Raw genomic sequence first — 15,374 nt, 5'->3', positions numbered from 1 at the left:
CCTTTACCAGTGAATTTTATATTTTTTTTACATGTTTTCATGTTACAAATTGGTGCCCTTTCATTTCAGCTTGAAGAACTCCCTTTAGCATTTTTTGAAGGCAGGTCTAGTGGTGATAAATTCCCTGTTTTTGTTTGTCTAGAAAAGTATCTCTCCTTAATTTCTGAAGGACAGCTTTGCTGAGTTAAGTATTCTTGATTGACAGTTTTTTTGTTGAGCATTTTGAATATATCATCCCATTCTTCCTAACCTGCAAGGTGTCTGCTGAGAAATCTGATGGTAGCCTTATTAGGATTCCTTTGTATGGTCTCTCTTCTCTTACTTTCAAAATTCTTTTTAAAAAATTTTTGAGATCTTGATTATAATGTATCTTGGTGAAGATCTCTTTGGGTTGAGTCTGTTTAGGGATCTAGCTTCATGTACCTAGATGGCTGTACAAAAAAAAAACAACCCACTGTTAACTTCATAGGTAACAAGCTTGCAAGGCTTGTTGGTAATGAGGATCAGTGGGGAAGGGGAACAGATTTATGTTTACAGTTTTTCCCATTGTTCTCTAGGTGAGGAGTGCAAACGAATCTAATGAGACGTAGAGGTCAAAGGGCTTAAGCTTGGCTGATGAGGGGCTGAAGGGTGGAGGTGGTCGTTTTTATGGATCCTGTGTCAAGACTTGAGTAAGAGACCAGTGATTCTGAGGCTTTCAGCTCAATCAATCAGTTTTTGAACTTCTAAATGCATGTTCTCAAGAATGATTTCCTTAGATTTCTTTAGGGCAAATATCGATAGATCACTATGGAGTCGTTTAGTATGATCAACAACAAGGTTAGAATATGAATCCTATTTCCCCTATTGAACAAGAAAACAAAGTAGGAGAAAGCATATGATTTTCCATCATTGGTGATGGAGATGAGTTGTAGCTTGAACCTTTCCCTTCACATGTCCATTCTTGCTTGCTGACCCTGTTCCTTCCAACATAAACCTGTTTTCCCTTTGGATTTGTTTTTGTCAGTGGGACCATGATTATTCTAGTCAAACAGGCTTGAAACCTTGGAATTAGTTGTGGTTCCCCATGCCCTTTTAGTACAATGTCCTTTGATTATTTTCCAGTCACAATATCCACAATATTGAGTCTGCTTCCATCCTACTCCCCAGACCATGGCTGAAATTTAAGTCACTCTTCTCTCTTCTTACATGCTACTGTCACTAAAAAAGCTCCCTAAAATGTCACACATTGATCTCAGAAACCTTTGCATTTCTCATGGGATAAAAGCCAACTCTTCATTGGCATTTAAGACCCTCCACAGTCTGGTTTCCAGCTATATTCCAACTTTTATAGCAGCTGTCTGCTCTGGGCTAATCACTATTCTCCTCACTGTCATACCTGAATCACACTTACACCATCCTATTTCTGTCTGCAGCAAATTAGCCCATCAGTCTTGTTCTCTTGATTCTGTTTTTTGTTTGTTTGTTTTGTTTCGGTTTTTGTTTTTGAGACCTACTTTGATCCCAGACCACACTGATTTTAGGCAATAACTCCCTCTATTTGTTCATTTCAGTTTTTGTCATAGTCATTGGACCCATAATTTGTGCTGCACAGATTCCTATTTATCTCAGTGTTTTTTTCCATTTCCTAAGGGATATTCAATTAAAAATAATTAGTAGTGGTAAAAGATACTCCATGAGATTAGTACCTTTTCTTGAAACTGCAAAGAGTAGAGAGCTTAAGTCTTGACTAGTCTCCAGTCAAGGACTTACTGCTCGCTCACAGTTACAGATATGAACTGTTCTCTGTTACTGTGCGCCATAAATCAGTTCTTAGAGTTTCTGACTCAACAGTAGAACTGTTTAATCCCTGTCTATGCTTGGCTTTCCCTCTAGGTGCCAGGAAAAGCAAACAGATGCTAAGCTCTCCTTAGTTGTTCAGTCTGTGCACTGCTGATAAAGAATCTGCTCTATCTTTGGCCTCAGAAATGTCATTGCTAACCTTTCCTCTTTCTGGAACAGTGATTTGCAAACTTTTTTACATCAGTACTCTCTAATAGTTTTTTTAATAGTTTAATTATCTTAAAAGGAAACTGTTCTTTTGTACATTTAAAACTGTTCCTAAGTTTAAACATTGGCAAAGGATAGAATTTCCAGCATAGTATGAATACTGGCATTTTTAAACAAAACATCACTCTTTTGAATATATCCAGTGGAGGCAAAATATAGAAATTTAATTCTGTCAACCATATTAAAAATACATAAAGATATTTAAAATTTTACATCTTTCCTTTTTCTCCTTGAACTTGTATTTCATTGTGATTTTCCCACAGGATCCTTCCTTCCTTCCTTCCTCCCTCCCACCCTCCCTTCCTTCCTTCCATTTCTTTCTTTATACTTTTTAAGGGAGGTATTGGGGATTGAACCCAGGGCCTCATGCGTGCAAGGCACATGCTCCATCACTGAGCTATACCCTCCCCCATCTTTTTTTTTAATTCTTTTTTTGGGGGGAGAGATAATTAGGTTTATTTATTTATTTGTTTTTTAATGGAGGTGCTGGGGGTTGAACCCGGGACTTCGTGTATTCTAAGCACACACATTACCACTGAGCTGTACCCTCCCCCTCACAGGATTTTATCTTAATGTAATACAACATAATGCCTGAATGGGTCCCCAAAAATTGAATTTTGAAAATACAGGGTCATATTATTGCACTTATAATGAAAAAAATTATATTTCAGTCTGTATTGTCACACAAAGGACAAAAATAAAGGTAGTGAAATTTACTATACAAATTGACCATTCATTGAACTGAGAAAGTCCCCAGTAGTCACAAGGTAGTCACTAACACTTTCTGACCACCACCACGTGCCTTCCCTGGAGAAGCTTAAAATGTCTGGGAGTAGGGGACTGAAATGGAGGATGGGGGCCAGTTCCATTAGGCCAGATTCTTATATTCTTGGAGTTTGTTGTCATAGGATTTTACTGTATATTTTTATGCCCGGAAATAATACTGATCACACTATCATCTTTGAAAAAAAAGTATATAGATTAACATTTTAAAATTTATTATAAGAGGGTGAGTATTGCTTAGTAGTAGAGTGCATGCTTAGCATGAGTGATGTCCTGGGTTCAATCCCTCAGTACCTCCATTAAAGAAAGATAAATAAAATTTAAAAAAATAAAATAAAATGTATTTACTATGGCCTTAAGTCTGTGCTAAATTTCTTCTATATTGAGTTGTTAAAATTATTTTACATAATTGATCAAAATATAAGTATTTAAGATTTTGATACTTATTAAATGAAATGTAAAATTGTTGAGAGTCCTCTTTTAATGAGAGTAATTTTCTCATTGGTTTATGTATCCCTGGGTAAATATGGCATTGCTAGAATGAAAGTGGGCTCAGCATCAGTTCTGTCTATGTCCTTCATTTCTGTCTATGTAAGTGCTGAAACAGCCCCTAAATAGAGATGGGTATGGAAGTAGCTTTATTAGAACAGTTTTATTCAATTCTTTAAATTCCATGCCAAAGATCATGTTGTGTTTTTAATTATCCTTCAGCTGACAATATGATTAGTTTATTGTTCTTTTTTTGTTGAAAACAGAATTGGTAGCTCTAACTTTTGGAAGAGTTTGTTACTTAAAGTTATTTATTCTCAAATTTGGGGACATAAACCCAAACAGCTCTACCGAGGCTATCAAATGATTATTAAGTGTACCTGTTACTCTTCCACTTAGAAAAACTTTATTTAATTCAGTTGGAAAATCCAACCTGTTACTTTCAAAACACCTTTTCAGATATATTTTTCATACAGTTAGTGCTTTAAATGTTTTTATCATAATATATATTTTATTAAATGTATCAGTCATCAAAACCTTGGAACCACAGGTTTAATCAGTTTATGGTAAATGTCCACCACATGATGAAATCACGCCAAATAGCCACAATCTCATCATTAAATCAAGTAAACAAATCATACTTCCTTTCTGTCAGAAAAAGTCTGACTTTTATGTTGTGTTAATGGATTTTGAAGAATATTATAAAAAGTATTAAGAATGTCACAAAACACCTCTTCTAAGAAATTACTAACAGCACTCAAGGGGTAAAATTTTAGTTTCATATTATTTAGCCTATAATAAATCATGGTCCTCTATAAGCTAAAATTATCAGTTACCTAAGAAGCAAGTAGGTTGATAAGGCAAGATAATCTTTCAATAAAGGTGTGTGCATATATAGAACTAGGTGTTTAGCTTTTGGTAGCATTAGGAATCAAAAAATAACAGTTTTATTAGGATCAGATTTTTCTATAGAATGTTCTATAGGGTGCTAAAAACCGATGTGGCAGGTAGAATCTAATTTATTTTCTTTTAATAGGTGGTGGGAAATATTAATCATTTCATAAAATTAAATAAATTGAGATATGTCTGTATTTGAAGTAAATGTTTCATAATATGAAAATTTTTGTTTGTAGGTTTTATCAGTGTATCATGAAAATTCTGGTAGTCCTGAAAAATATCCCAAGTTATAATTAAAGTATCAGCATTACTAAAGTGTTCTTGTTTTGACTGTTCAAAGTTACTTTTCTTCAGGGTCAGTGATTGTTCTAAAGATAAATACTTTAAGTAGTAGAAAAAGTACTCATGAGAAAAGCTGTTTGTAGCATTCAATGTTTCTTAAAGGTGCTTCCTGCTTTGCTAGTAGGGTTTCCATCAAGACTGATATATTTCTTCCTAGGCATGCATCTGGAGATGGAAGCAGCCAGTCTGTTAAGTAAGAATCAGCATTACTTCCACTATATCCTACTTTGCAACATATCCAAATTTTGAACATCCTAACAATTCCCAAATACGCCATCTCTAAATCTCCCTTAACAGAAACATAGAACAGGAAATGCCAGGAAGCCCCAGGGACTAACACTCGTGGACCCTGTAGACTTGAATGCCTCAGGGCAGTACAGCCTAGCATGAGCTGGGGAGGTAAGTGGTGTGCCTTTGGTTTATAGAATGGAGGAAATACTGTGGATGCAGTATTTTGTTGTTTTTTAGATTGCTCAGTTTGAGGGAAAATTATGTATGAAAGGTGAGAATGTGGAGGAAGTTTCCTTTAAATTTACCCTTCCTCAGCAACCCCTTGATAGATTTTGAGGTCCTCTTGATAGGGTTAGACATACCCTATATGAACACTCTGGTCCAGAGTGTTGAAAATTTCTGTCCTTATTTCCGTATGTTTGTGAAATGTTTTCGTCAGTGACGTTGTGCTTTTTTTTCTTTTTTGAGTTCCCATTTGATAAAAGTTCTTATTTAGGACTTCCTTAGTGAGCACTGAGAAAACTGGGTTAGTCTTTTGAAGGGGAGTGAAAAACAAACCAACCTGCCCCTGCCTCAGTGTCATAAAGCTTATCCATCAACCAGCCAACACCAAGCCTTTTGAGTTCCCCTTATCAGATAATGTCAGGAACACCTGGGTTAGCATTCTTTCCACCTCAGTCTAGTGCTTATTCAGTCCTGAGCTGTGTTGAAACTGCAGACATACCAGGTATAATGTTAAGAAACAGATTTCAGTGCAGACAGCTGAAACCCAGTCACTCACTCTGCTGAGTGCTTTGGTGATTACACTGCACTCGGCTTGCTTGCTTAAAATGTATAAAGAGCACTGCAGGGAACAATGACCATGACTTCTTCATTCTGTGTGTATAGTGAGAAAAATATGGGAACTCCAAATAGTAACTTAATGATGATTCAGGAAATTAAGGAAAGACAGGCAAAATATAATAAATAAACCTTAAGTCATAAAACTTGCATTAAATCCTGTGTTCCTCTTACAGGCAACTTCCTCGAGTTCTACCAGTGATGTTCAGGGAAGAGGGAAGGGGAGCTTTTAAAAACTGGATCTGGTAAAGTTCCAGCTTATAATTTCAAACATTCTTATAGGGGATTTTTTATCCAAATATATGGGATAATAGTGCACAATAAGAATCTTATGCTGTTTTGGATACCACAGTTCTTTATTTTTGAGAAAGTTTATTAATCCATTCAAAGGCTGCACTCTACCACAAGACTTTGTATGGCCTTACTGAGTAAAGTCATTGATTCTAAGGCTCTATTTGACTCTCAGATTTGGGGAGAAATTTACTACTACTGTCCAAAATAGAAGGAAATAGAATAAGGTAAGCGTTAGGAATTTCTCAAGGCCAAAAGGAATCTGTACAAAGAAGAGGAAGGATTTGGGGACGAGGTAACCAGAATGCCTCATCCAGTGTGTGTTCCCCTAAGCTTGTGTCCTTGGTCCTCACCTTGCTTTATTTTTCCCCTGGAATGCACAGGATTTTATCACCTCCCTGCAAAAGATTCCTAAGGCCTATTGCCCTAAGATCTATAACCTCTCTTGAGTTCTTCTCTACCAGCTTACTGGGTATTTCATGAGTATCACCAACATCTTAAATTTAATACATTAAAAAAAAAACATACGGTTATAACCCACCCCGACCCCTGCCTATACTTCCGTCACCTGCTTATCACTCATTCAGACGCTTTGGCAAAGCTGCCAGTTTCCTGTTTTTTGGGCTAGAGGCATGCTTTGTCTTTCACAGTGCAGGCACCCTGTGGCTTTCTGCTCTTGGAGAAGGCCTAGAGGTAATTACACTTTGCATCTAGAATGTAAAGTTTACTAACAAAGCTACAGGAAAGTGTTGTGCTTTCAGGAGGTGATGCCTGAGCCTACTCGAGTCAGCTGTTCCCTCCATTGCTCCCAGATGTGGTGTCATATACCTGCCTGGTGCATCTGTCATCCCTGCGAGGCTCTGGACTCAATTTGCTATAGCCCCAGGAGAGAAACAGCTTGGCTCCTGCCTCCTTGCAGTCTGTCTTTCATCTCTTCTGTTGAAATAGGTGGGATTTGACTCTGCTTTTACATCTAAGTGCATCTCTTTAGGTTTCCAGCTTTGGAACCATGCTTGAGTGTGAAAGGGGTACATAATTCTAATTTATTTAAAAATTTTTCTTTTTATACTTCCCCACTTATAATTGATGTAAATCATTTCTCATATCCCCTAGAACTTCTTAAAAATCCCTCCTTTAAGACAAGTGGTGAATGTTTTCTTGTGTGAGCTGTCAGATACATAGATGGTGTATTTGGGAAACCAGTGAATGCAGTGCCCTCCCCCAACTGCTCAGTTTCATGCCTGGCGTATGTGACTCTTCTGTGACTCAGTGATGAATCCTCCAAGAGCTGTGGCTGGCCCCATCTCCCTGTCTTGAAATAGTTACATGAACATTCTCAGACCCTACCCTTAGGGGCCCCATCTAAAACAAACAGCACAGGGTAAGTAGGGCTTCCTTGGAGTTCAGGAATGTCTTACGAAAAATGAAGACAACAGGGGAGAAATCTTTCCCTCAGCCATGGTAAATAGATGAGATACAAACGGGCTGAGGCTTACATTCTGTTGGAAACTTTCAAATACATACTTCTAGAAAATTATTCTGTGCTTGGTACCTGATAAAAGAAGGTTGGGCACTTTTTTTTTAGTTCAGATCAGTGGCATACCATCCATAATTACATTGTTTGTATTCAACCAAAGCAGCAAATACTTACTGAATATTTCATTCTAATTGGGAAAAGAAGGCATACATAGGGAAAAATAGCTAACTATATAAAGTAAGTTTCTCAAGGGCAGCCTGGTGTTTGATAATTTAAGGATTTGGAGTCAGATCTGGGTTTCAATCTCAGTTCTGACACTTACTGGTGGTGTGGCCTGAGCAGATTACTGAACCTTTCTGACTGCTATTTTTCCCTATAAAGCTTTCTTTGTAGGCTTGTTGTAGGAGTTAAATGAAAATGAGGTAATAACTGAATCATGCCTAGTGAATTATGGCCAGTTTAGCTAGAGTATCATAGTGTAAAACATCCACAGAATTCATCATGGTGTTAAAGGGTGTCCTAATCGGCATGGCATAATGCATACAGGGCTACAGGTCTCCTTATTTGCCATGATTAAGGGATGAATGACCACAGAAACTGGAATGGTACTGAGATTTTTGGCAAAAGCAAAATGGTTTTGACAATGGGAATAAGGGGGTGTGTGAGGGACAGAAGGGAAGCCAGGGCCAGATCAGCAGACACATCACTACGATCAGTTCAGTAGGACGGTTCACACCAACCCCCATACAAGTAGGTTTAGTTACCTAAGTGCCAAGTACCCATCATCAAATGGAGGTGATGGAGACGTAAAATGATTACCATCCATGATGTGGTGGAGGTACACAAAGGATATTATAAGAACTGAAGTAAAGACCCATGGACTAGGGAGTCAGAGAAGCCTTCCTCTAGGTGGAAACACAATTTAAGTCTTAAAGAACAAACCAACAGACGTTAGAAGAGTTAATATTACCAAGCAGCAGAAACAGCACGTGTAAGAAGTGAATGCGTGGGAACATAAAACACAGCTTGATTCCATAAGGTGATGTTTTCCCAGTGGAGCTTCATTTTTCTTTAGTATGACAGCCCAAATTCTAAACCTATTCTTGACTCTTACGCTGACCCACACTACCTGCATCACCTACTTGGCTAACATTAAGCCAGATTTCACCTGGTGAGAAGTGTTCTTGAAATCTCATCTAAAAGTCCTGACCACGAAGCCTTTAAGAATAGTGATACTAGATCCAACTCTCAGTCGGCTTCTCAGATTTCCACTAGACTGGTTCTACAGCAAGTGTTCTGTAGCTCAGGGAGTTCCCCAGCCCACTCATGTATATTTGCACTGAAATGAATTGCTCACTCTAGCCCTACAGTAATAGCCTCCACAAATCGTAGGCAGCTTAGAAGGCAGTCTCGTTAGACCTTAGTGGAAAGATTAATGGATACCAAAGTCTTATGTTTCAGTGGCTTTCAAATCTAATTTATCATCAGAATTGCTTGAGGAATTATTAATGCAGAGTCCCAGCTCCTTCCCAGAGACTAGGGTGGAGCCTGGGTCTGTATTTAAAAAAAAAACAAAAACAACTCTCACAAGTGACTCAAATCATCAGCCAGACCTGGGAACCTTGGTTGAGAAGTTGGCCACTGGGCTGTGTGTCCACTGACCACTGCAGATGGTTACTTACCGATCAGATTCTTCCTCAAATTTGATACCAAAAGACACCAGTCATGCTCTCAAGTGGAAGTGTTGAGTGCTACTCTCTGAGTGGTAGCAACATTTCTCATAGTCGGAGGCAGTCAAAGCCAGTTAGCAGAGAGACACAAAAGCAGCTCACATGCCAAACTTCACAGATGAGACATTGCAGTCATGTCCTGGCAGCTTTCCAATTCCCTGTCCCTTCCTGAAGCCTGGCCACACTCTTGTCCTTGCTTGCTTGAGATGTTCCTTTATCCATATAATAAATCCCCCTCTGTGGCTAAAGCCAGTATAAGTTGTTTCTGTTACTTGCAATTAAAGATTCCAGTGGCTAGGAGTCTAACTAAAATAGCTTCTCTAAAGAGCAATTGAGGCATACATTTCATTTTTTAAATTTTATTATTTGTTTATTGAAGTGTAGTTGATTGACAATGTTGTGTTAGTTTCAAGTGTTCAGCAGAGTGATTCAGTTATGCATATATGTATTCTTTTTCAGATTATTTTCCATTATAGGTTATTACAAAAAAATTGAACATAGTTCCCTGTGCTATACAGCAGGTCCTTGTTGTTTATCTCTTTTATATATAGTAGTGTCTGTTATTCCCGAACTCCTAATTTATCCCTCCTCTAGGAGTACACTTTATTTTTTTTTAATTAATCAATTTTGGGGGGGTAATTAGGTTTATTAAGTTTTAGAGGAAGTACTAGGGATCGAACCCAGGACTATGTGCACGCTAAGCATGTGCTCTACCACTTGAGCTATACCCTCCCCCCTCTAGGCATACACTTTAAACATGCTCTGGTATGAAATATCAACTTTCTTTCCAAACAAGCCTGGAAATGGGCTCAGGGGAGGGAAAAACAAAACACTCTTACGACTGCATTGTTTACTGAGCTATTAACTTGGGACAAGGAGTACTTCTTTATGAAAAAAAAGAAGACACTGTATTGATAGGAAAAAATGACAGTGATGGAAGCAACCCATGAACCAGTGGGGGCACAGATGGGCCTCCCTAAGGGTAAAGGAACTACTGCCAATTGCGTGGCAAGGATGATTTCCGAGGCTGAGCCAACCTCCGTTACGCTGATCCCAATCTGTGCCTTCTGCCTCACCCTCTCTGAATCAGCCCGAGGCTGGCAGAGGTCTCTGAACAGGGCTGGGATTTTTGACCTGGTGGGCTGAAAACAATCAACACTGTCCAAGAAACAAATAGAGCACAGCTGTTTTCAGAAGGGAAAACAGGCAAGCTACTCTTTCCCAAAGGGAGCATCCTTGCCAAGATAGGATGCCCTCAGGGTCTTCCTGCACAGGGCACTTAAATGCTCTGCTGCTCTTGAACAGGAAACGGTTCAGGCCTCCTGGCCACCACCACACACCTAAAAACCAGAGACACTCAGCCAGCCAGGGGATTGGGGATTTAGAGCAGCGTCTCCTGGGTGGGTCAGTGAGCTGTTAGTGGCTGCTCTTTCCACTAACGAGCCTGAGGCTCCAGAGGCCACTTGGGCCAAGCAGCCCTACTCTGCTGGCTCCTGTGGCCACAAAGTGGTCCCTGAATCTAGCCAGCCTGATGCCTGCCACCAGAAGAGAGATTGGAAGTGGACCACAGCAGTTCCAAGGCAGGTAGAGCCACCCCAAACAGAGGAAAATTGGGTCTGTAATGTTATGTTCCATACTAGTGGTCTTCAGATTATTTCCTAGAACCCCTAAGAGTTTGCAGAACTCTGGAAGAAGAGAGTGGGGTCTCTCTCCCAAACCCCAGCTTCCAAAGGCAGTTCCGTCATTATCTATGTATTCATTGGGCTTCTCATCATTTTGTTGGAAGAATGGATTCTTAACTGATAATACTAATAGCTCATATTGGGTGTGTGGGTGCATGCGTGCGTGCAGGCACATGCCTGCCAGACACTGCTGGGTGTTTTTTAAATGCCATAGCTTGTTCCTTCAAACAATTCTGTTATTATCTCCACAGCGCAGTTGAGAAAACAGAAGTCAACTATCTTGTTCATGGTCACAAAGCTAGTATGCGGGAAAGCCAGTAATTGAATCCTCCTCCCTCTGACCTGGAGCCTGACTGTTATTGGCCTCGGGGAAGGACCACAGGGAAAATCAACAGAGGGAGGAAAATAAAAAGTTAGCCTTTCACTAAAGCAATCATTCTCAGCCTTGCCTGCTCATCGGAACCATCTAGGAAGCTTTAAAGATTATGGACTCCAGGCTCTCACCTCTGGAGACACTGATTTAATGGATTTGAGGAGCAGCCTGGACTTAGGGATTTGTTTTTAAAGATTGAGAACCACTGCGTTAGAGGAAACAGTGATGGGAATTTAGTAATTAAAATTACATGTCAACACTGATTTGAGGGTGTCAAAGGTAGGAATTTGCCTCGTGGCAAATTACTCAACTGATGGTATAAAAAACATCCTTTAAGAAAGAGAAAGAAACAGCAAAACTGCTCCTGTAGCTCTGGTGCAAAGTGATGAAGACTTTTTTCCCTTCTTTCTCCCTCATGGCTCAGCTATGAACTTGAGAGCATGTGGTGGTCACTAATTTGATGGGGCTGATGTGGAGAACAGCTCACTTGTAGAGGAGACGGGGAAGGACATAGGGAAACTGTAAACTGGGAATCCAGGGCCCTGTGATCGCATTTTTTATGTACCCAGTCCAGGACCGGAATTGGGTGGGGCCCATGAGGTGCTCAACCTCGGGCACAAATTTAAGAGGACTCAAAAAAAAAAAGGAAACAAAACCCCACCAAAACCCCTCAACCATCAAGATAATTTAGTGCCATATTAAAAATAAAAATTAATGCAAAAAACATCCATGGTAAATGAAATGTCAAGAATTTAAATACAGACAGGATCCGACAGGGCTGGGACTGGGGCTGGGGTGAGGGAAGTGGGCTGTGTGGTGCAAGTGTGGTTGGATCTCCTGTCTTTATTTAAAATGGATTTTTTGCATTAATTTTGATTTTTAAAAATACTGCAGGCAAGCATTATTTGTCTTGTGCCCTATAGCGAGCCCCAGTGAACATTCCCTTGAGGAGAGTAAATGACTTTTTTTTGGCTTATTCAGATCCTTCTGAGTTGAGGGAGGGGAATATCACAAAAGCATCAGAATATTAGAGAATATTAGCCTCCAAGAGGCCTGATGGGATTTCCTGCATCATAGTGAAGGCTTCAGCAGAGAAATGACCTCATCATTCAGAGCCAGCAGGTGAGAAGAGAGAGTAGAAAACCATGCAGGGAGAGAGGAGGGAGGGTAGGCTGAGTGCAGGACCAGCCCGTGTCATGAAGGGCAGCCCTGGAGTCCCTATCTCTGTTGATTCATTAGGCTGGGATGTGGTCTGGGCCCGAACACACAACTAAAACTGTTACCTTGGTATATTACCCCTTTAGCACTCAGTTCCCTTATCTGTAAAATGGAGCCAATAATAGACATTCCTCATGGGGATGTTTTAAAGAGAGATGACCTAATACATAGCCGTGTGGTCTTGGACAAGTTTCTCAGCTCTTCATGCCTCAGTTTGGCTCACCTATGAAATGGGAATAATACAGCACCTGCCCAAGGGTTGTTGTGAGGATTAAATGGTTAATGTCTATAATGCATCTAAAATAGGGTACTACTGAATGCTTTGTAATTGTTTGCTAACTAAAGATTAAAATGATGCCTGGCATATAGTAATTTTTAATAAATGTTAGAAATTTTAATTATTTTCTGCTTATGTGACCCCCTCTCCTTCCATCTCTCCAACTGCAGTGATTGATCAGGGAGTAAGAATCTGGAGCCCAAGATTTGGGTATTTCTAACTGCAGTCTTAGGATGGGATGGTGGGAAGACTCTTTTCCCCCTGTAGTCCCAAAGTTATTGCTGCAAAGTCAGGGAAGAAGCTAATCAGCAGTAGGAGAGAAGAAAGCTAACAAAAATAAATTTTTTTTAAAAAGCAAACAAAAATAATATTTGAAAGGAGGGGAGCAGAGAGAGGGAAAAAGACAGACACAGAGAGATAGACAATGATAGTCAGAGACAGACCTAATGGTATTAGAGACATGGTTCCCATGTCTGGAGTCCCAGAAGTTTCTTGGTTTTCTGTCCTTCTGATCATGGTTGAATAAAGAGCTCTTCTTTCTGTTCTGTGAGCTACTTTTATATATATATATATATCTCAATAAATCTAAGCAAGTTTTAGTCAGGTTTCTGTCTCTTGCTATCAAAAGAATCTGGAAGAACACCACTTGATTGGGAACAGTCACCTCCCATTCTTTATCTAAAGGGTCTCTTTCTGAGCCCTTGGTCTTCTGAGATCCCATGAACGCTTCCTCAGTAACACCAGCAGCATTCTGGCATATGTGGTGTACACCAGCACTGTCAGTTACTTAGCTGAGAAACACTAAGTGCCATCACACTGAAGTGCGTTCTTTGCACAAAGAATTGTGTAAAACATTGCACAGTGGTAGGAACCTGGGTCATATTTGTCAGGGAAGTATGTTAACTTCGGGGTACAGTTTAGAAAACTGAAGTAAAGAGATTTCATCAGAAAACACATTTCAGAGCTGTAGCATAATAAAAAATAAATATTTGGTCTTTATCCCAGGTTCTTGGCACAGAAAATCCCAAAACTCCTTGTGATTTTCTGAGTGATAGGAGTATTTTATGTTATGAATAATAAGCTCCTTTCTGACCGAATCTAAGTTGATGTTAATGAGATGACAAACGGTGGGACCCTCAGATAGATTCAAGGGAGGGGCTGACCACAACAGAAAGACCCAATGTAAGGTTAGAGTTTTCATCCTCACCCTCAACCTCCAGCGAGAAGAGAAGGGTTGGAGATTGAGTTCCACCACTAATGAATAGGGATTTAATCAATGGTGCCGAAGTAATGAAACCTTGATAAAAACTCTTGAACAATGAGGTTCTGAGAAGCTTCCAGGCTGGTGAACTCATCATGGTTCTGGGACAGTGGAGCACCCAGGAGGGCATGGGAGCTCTGTGCTCTGACCCCTACCCAACCCCTTACCCTGTGGATCTCTTTCATTTCGCTGTTTTTGAGTTTTATAATAAAACTGATTGTAAATATACCTCTTTGCTGGGTTCTATGAGTTCATGATGCAAATTATTGAACCTGAGTGGGGTCTTAGCCCCCCAACTTTTTGGACTATTTTTTAAAATTGAGGTTTGACATAAAACATTTATGTTAGTTTCAGATGTACAACATAATGATTTGATATTTGTATAGAAACCCCCGAATTTGTAGTCAGCCAAGCAGAAGTGCTGGTGGCCTGGGGACCCTGTTACCCAAAATACTGGGTTCGTCTCTTAGTGGGTGTAGAGCCGAAAGACACAGCCAAGCCAAACTGGGGAGAAGGAAGGATTAATTGCTTGCAGCAAGTAAGGAGAACACAAGGGATCATTCCCAAAGCAGTGTCTCCCCAAACAGCAAAACTGGGGAAGTTTTAAGGTAAGAGTACATGCATATTCATGAAGGAGCTTGGCTGGTGTATGCATATTCATGAAAGGACTTGAGCAAAGGAGAATTCATCATAGAATTGGTCGACAGAGTCCAAGCTTTGGTTGAGTGAAGTTACGAGGATCAGAAAAGGTTAACATAATCATCCCTCAGGTTATGACCAGACTGGGTCTCGGTGTGTTGTTACAATCCTCCACCCAGGGAACTAACTGTTCAAGGGCAAGCATCGTGGCCAGCCTTAGCTCACAAAATGGCTTATGGCAGAAATGGCTTCTCTCATGTCAAGAAAGCCATCTGTAATTCTCTTTCTCTGGGGACTCCTACCCTATCTGCTTAACAACCCCTGGCGTCTGAAAGGGGGGGCATCTTGTGAGAACTAAGCCTTCACTTGCAGAATCTAGTGCCGACTCCAGGCGGTCAGTGCTAGATTTGGATTGAATAATGGGACTCCCCATTAATGTCAGTGAATCAAGGCTGGAACCAGGTAAGAACTCCTAAATCAGAATCCTGCCCAGGCTGAATCATCTTGCGGTGCCGGGAAGCCTCTGTTGGCTTAGGATTGCAGGTCCCTCGCCCTCCCGCTGGCAGCCATGCTGCGCATCCCCACCAGGCATGGCCCGTCCAGTGCGCGCGACCAAGGGTGTGCGTGTAGCCCTACGCCGGTGGACACAGGGCGCAGCCGCAAGCGCAGCCGCCCCCTCCCTCGTCACGCAGCGCACGTTGCACGTTCCTGCGGAGCCTGTGCTGCGCACTCGGCCTGCTTCTGAGTCGGCGTTTCGCAGGTAGCACGGCAGCTCCCTCGCGGCCTTCTCTTCAA

This window comes from Vicugna pacos, chromosome 26, assembly GCF_048564905.1.
Source record: "Vicugna pacos chromosome 26, VicPac4, whole genome shotgun sequence".
Classification (NCBI taxonomy): domain Eukaryota; kingdom Metazoa; phylum Chordata; class Mammalia; order Artiodactyla; family Camelidae; genus Vicugna; species Vicugna pacos.
This window is presented reverse-complemented; position numbering follows the sequence as displayed.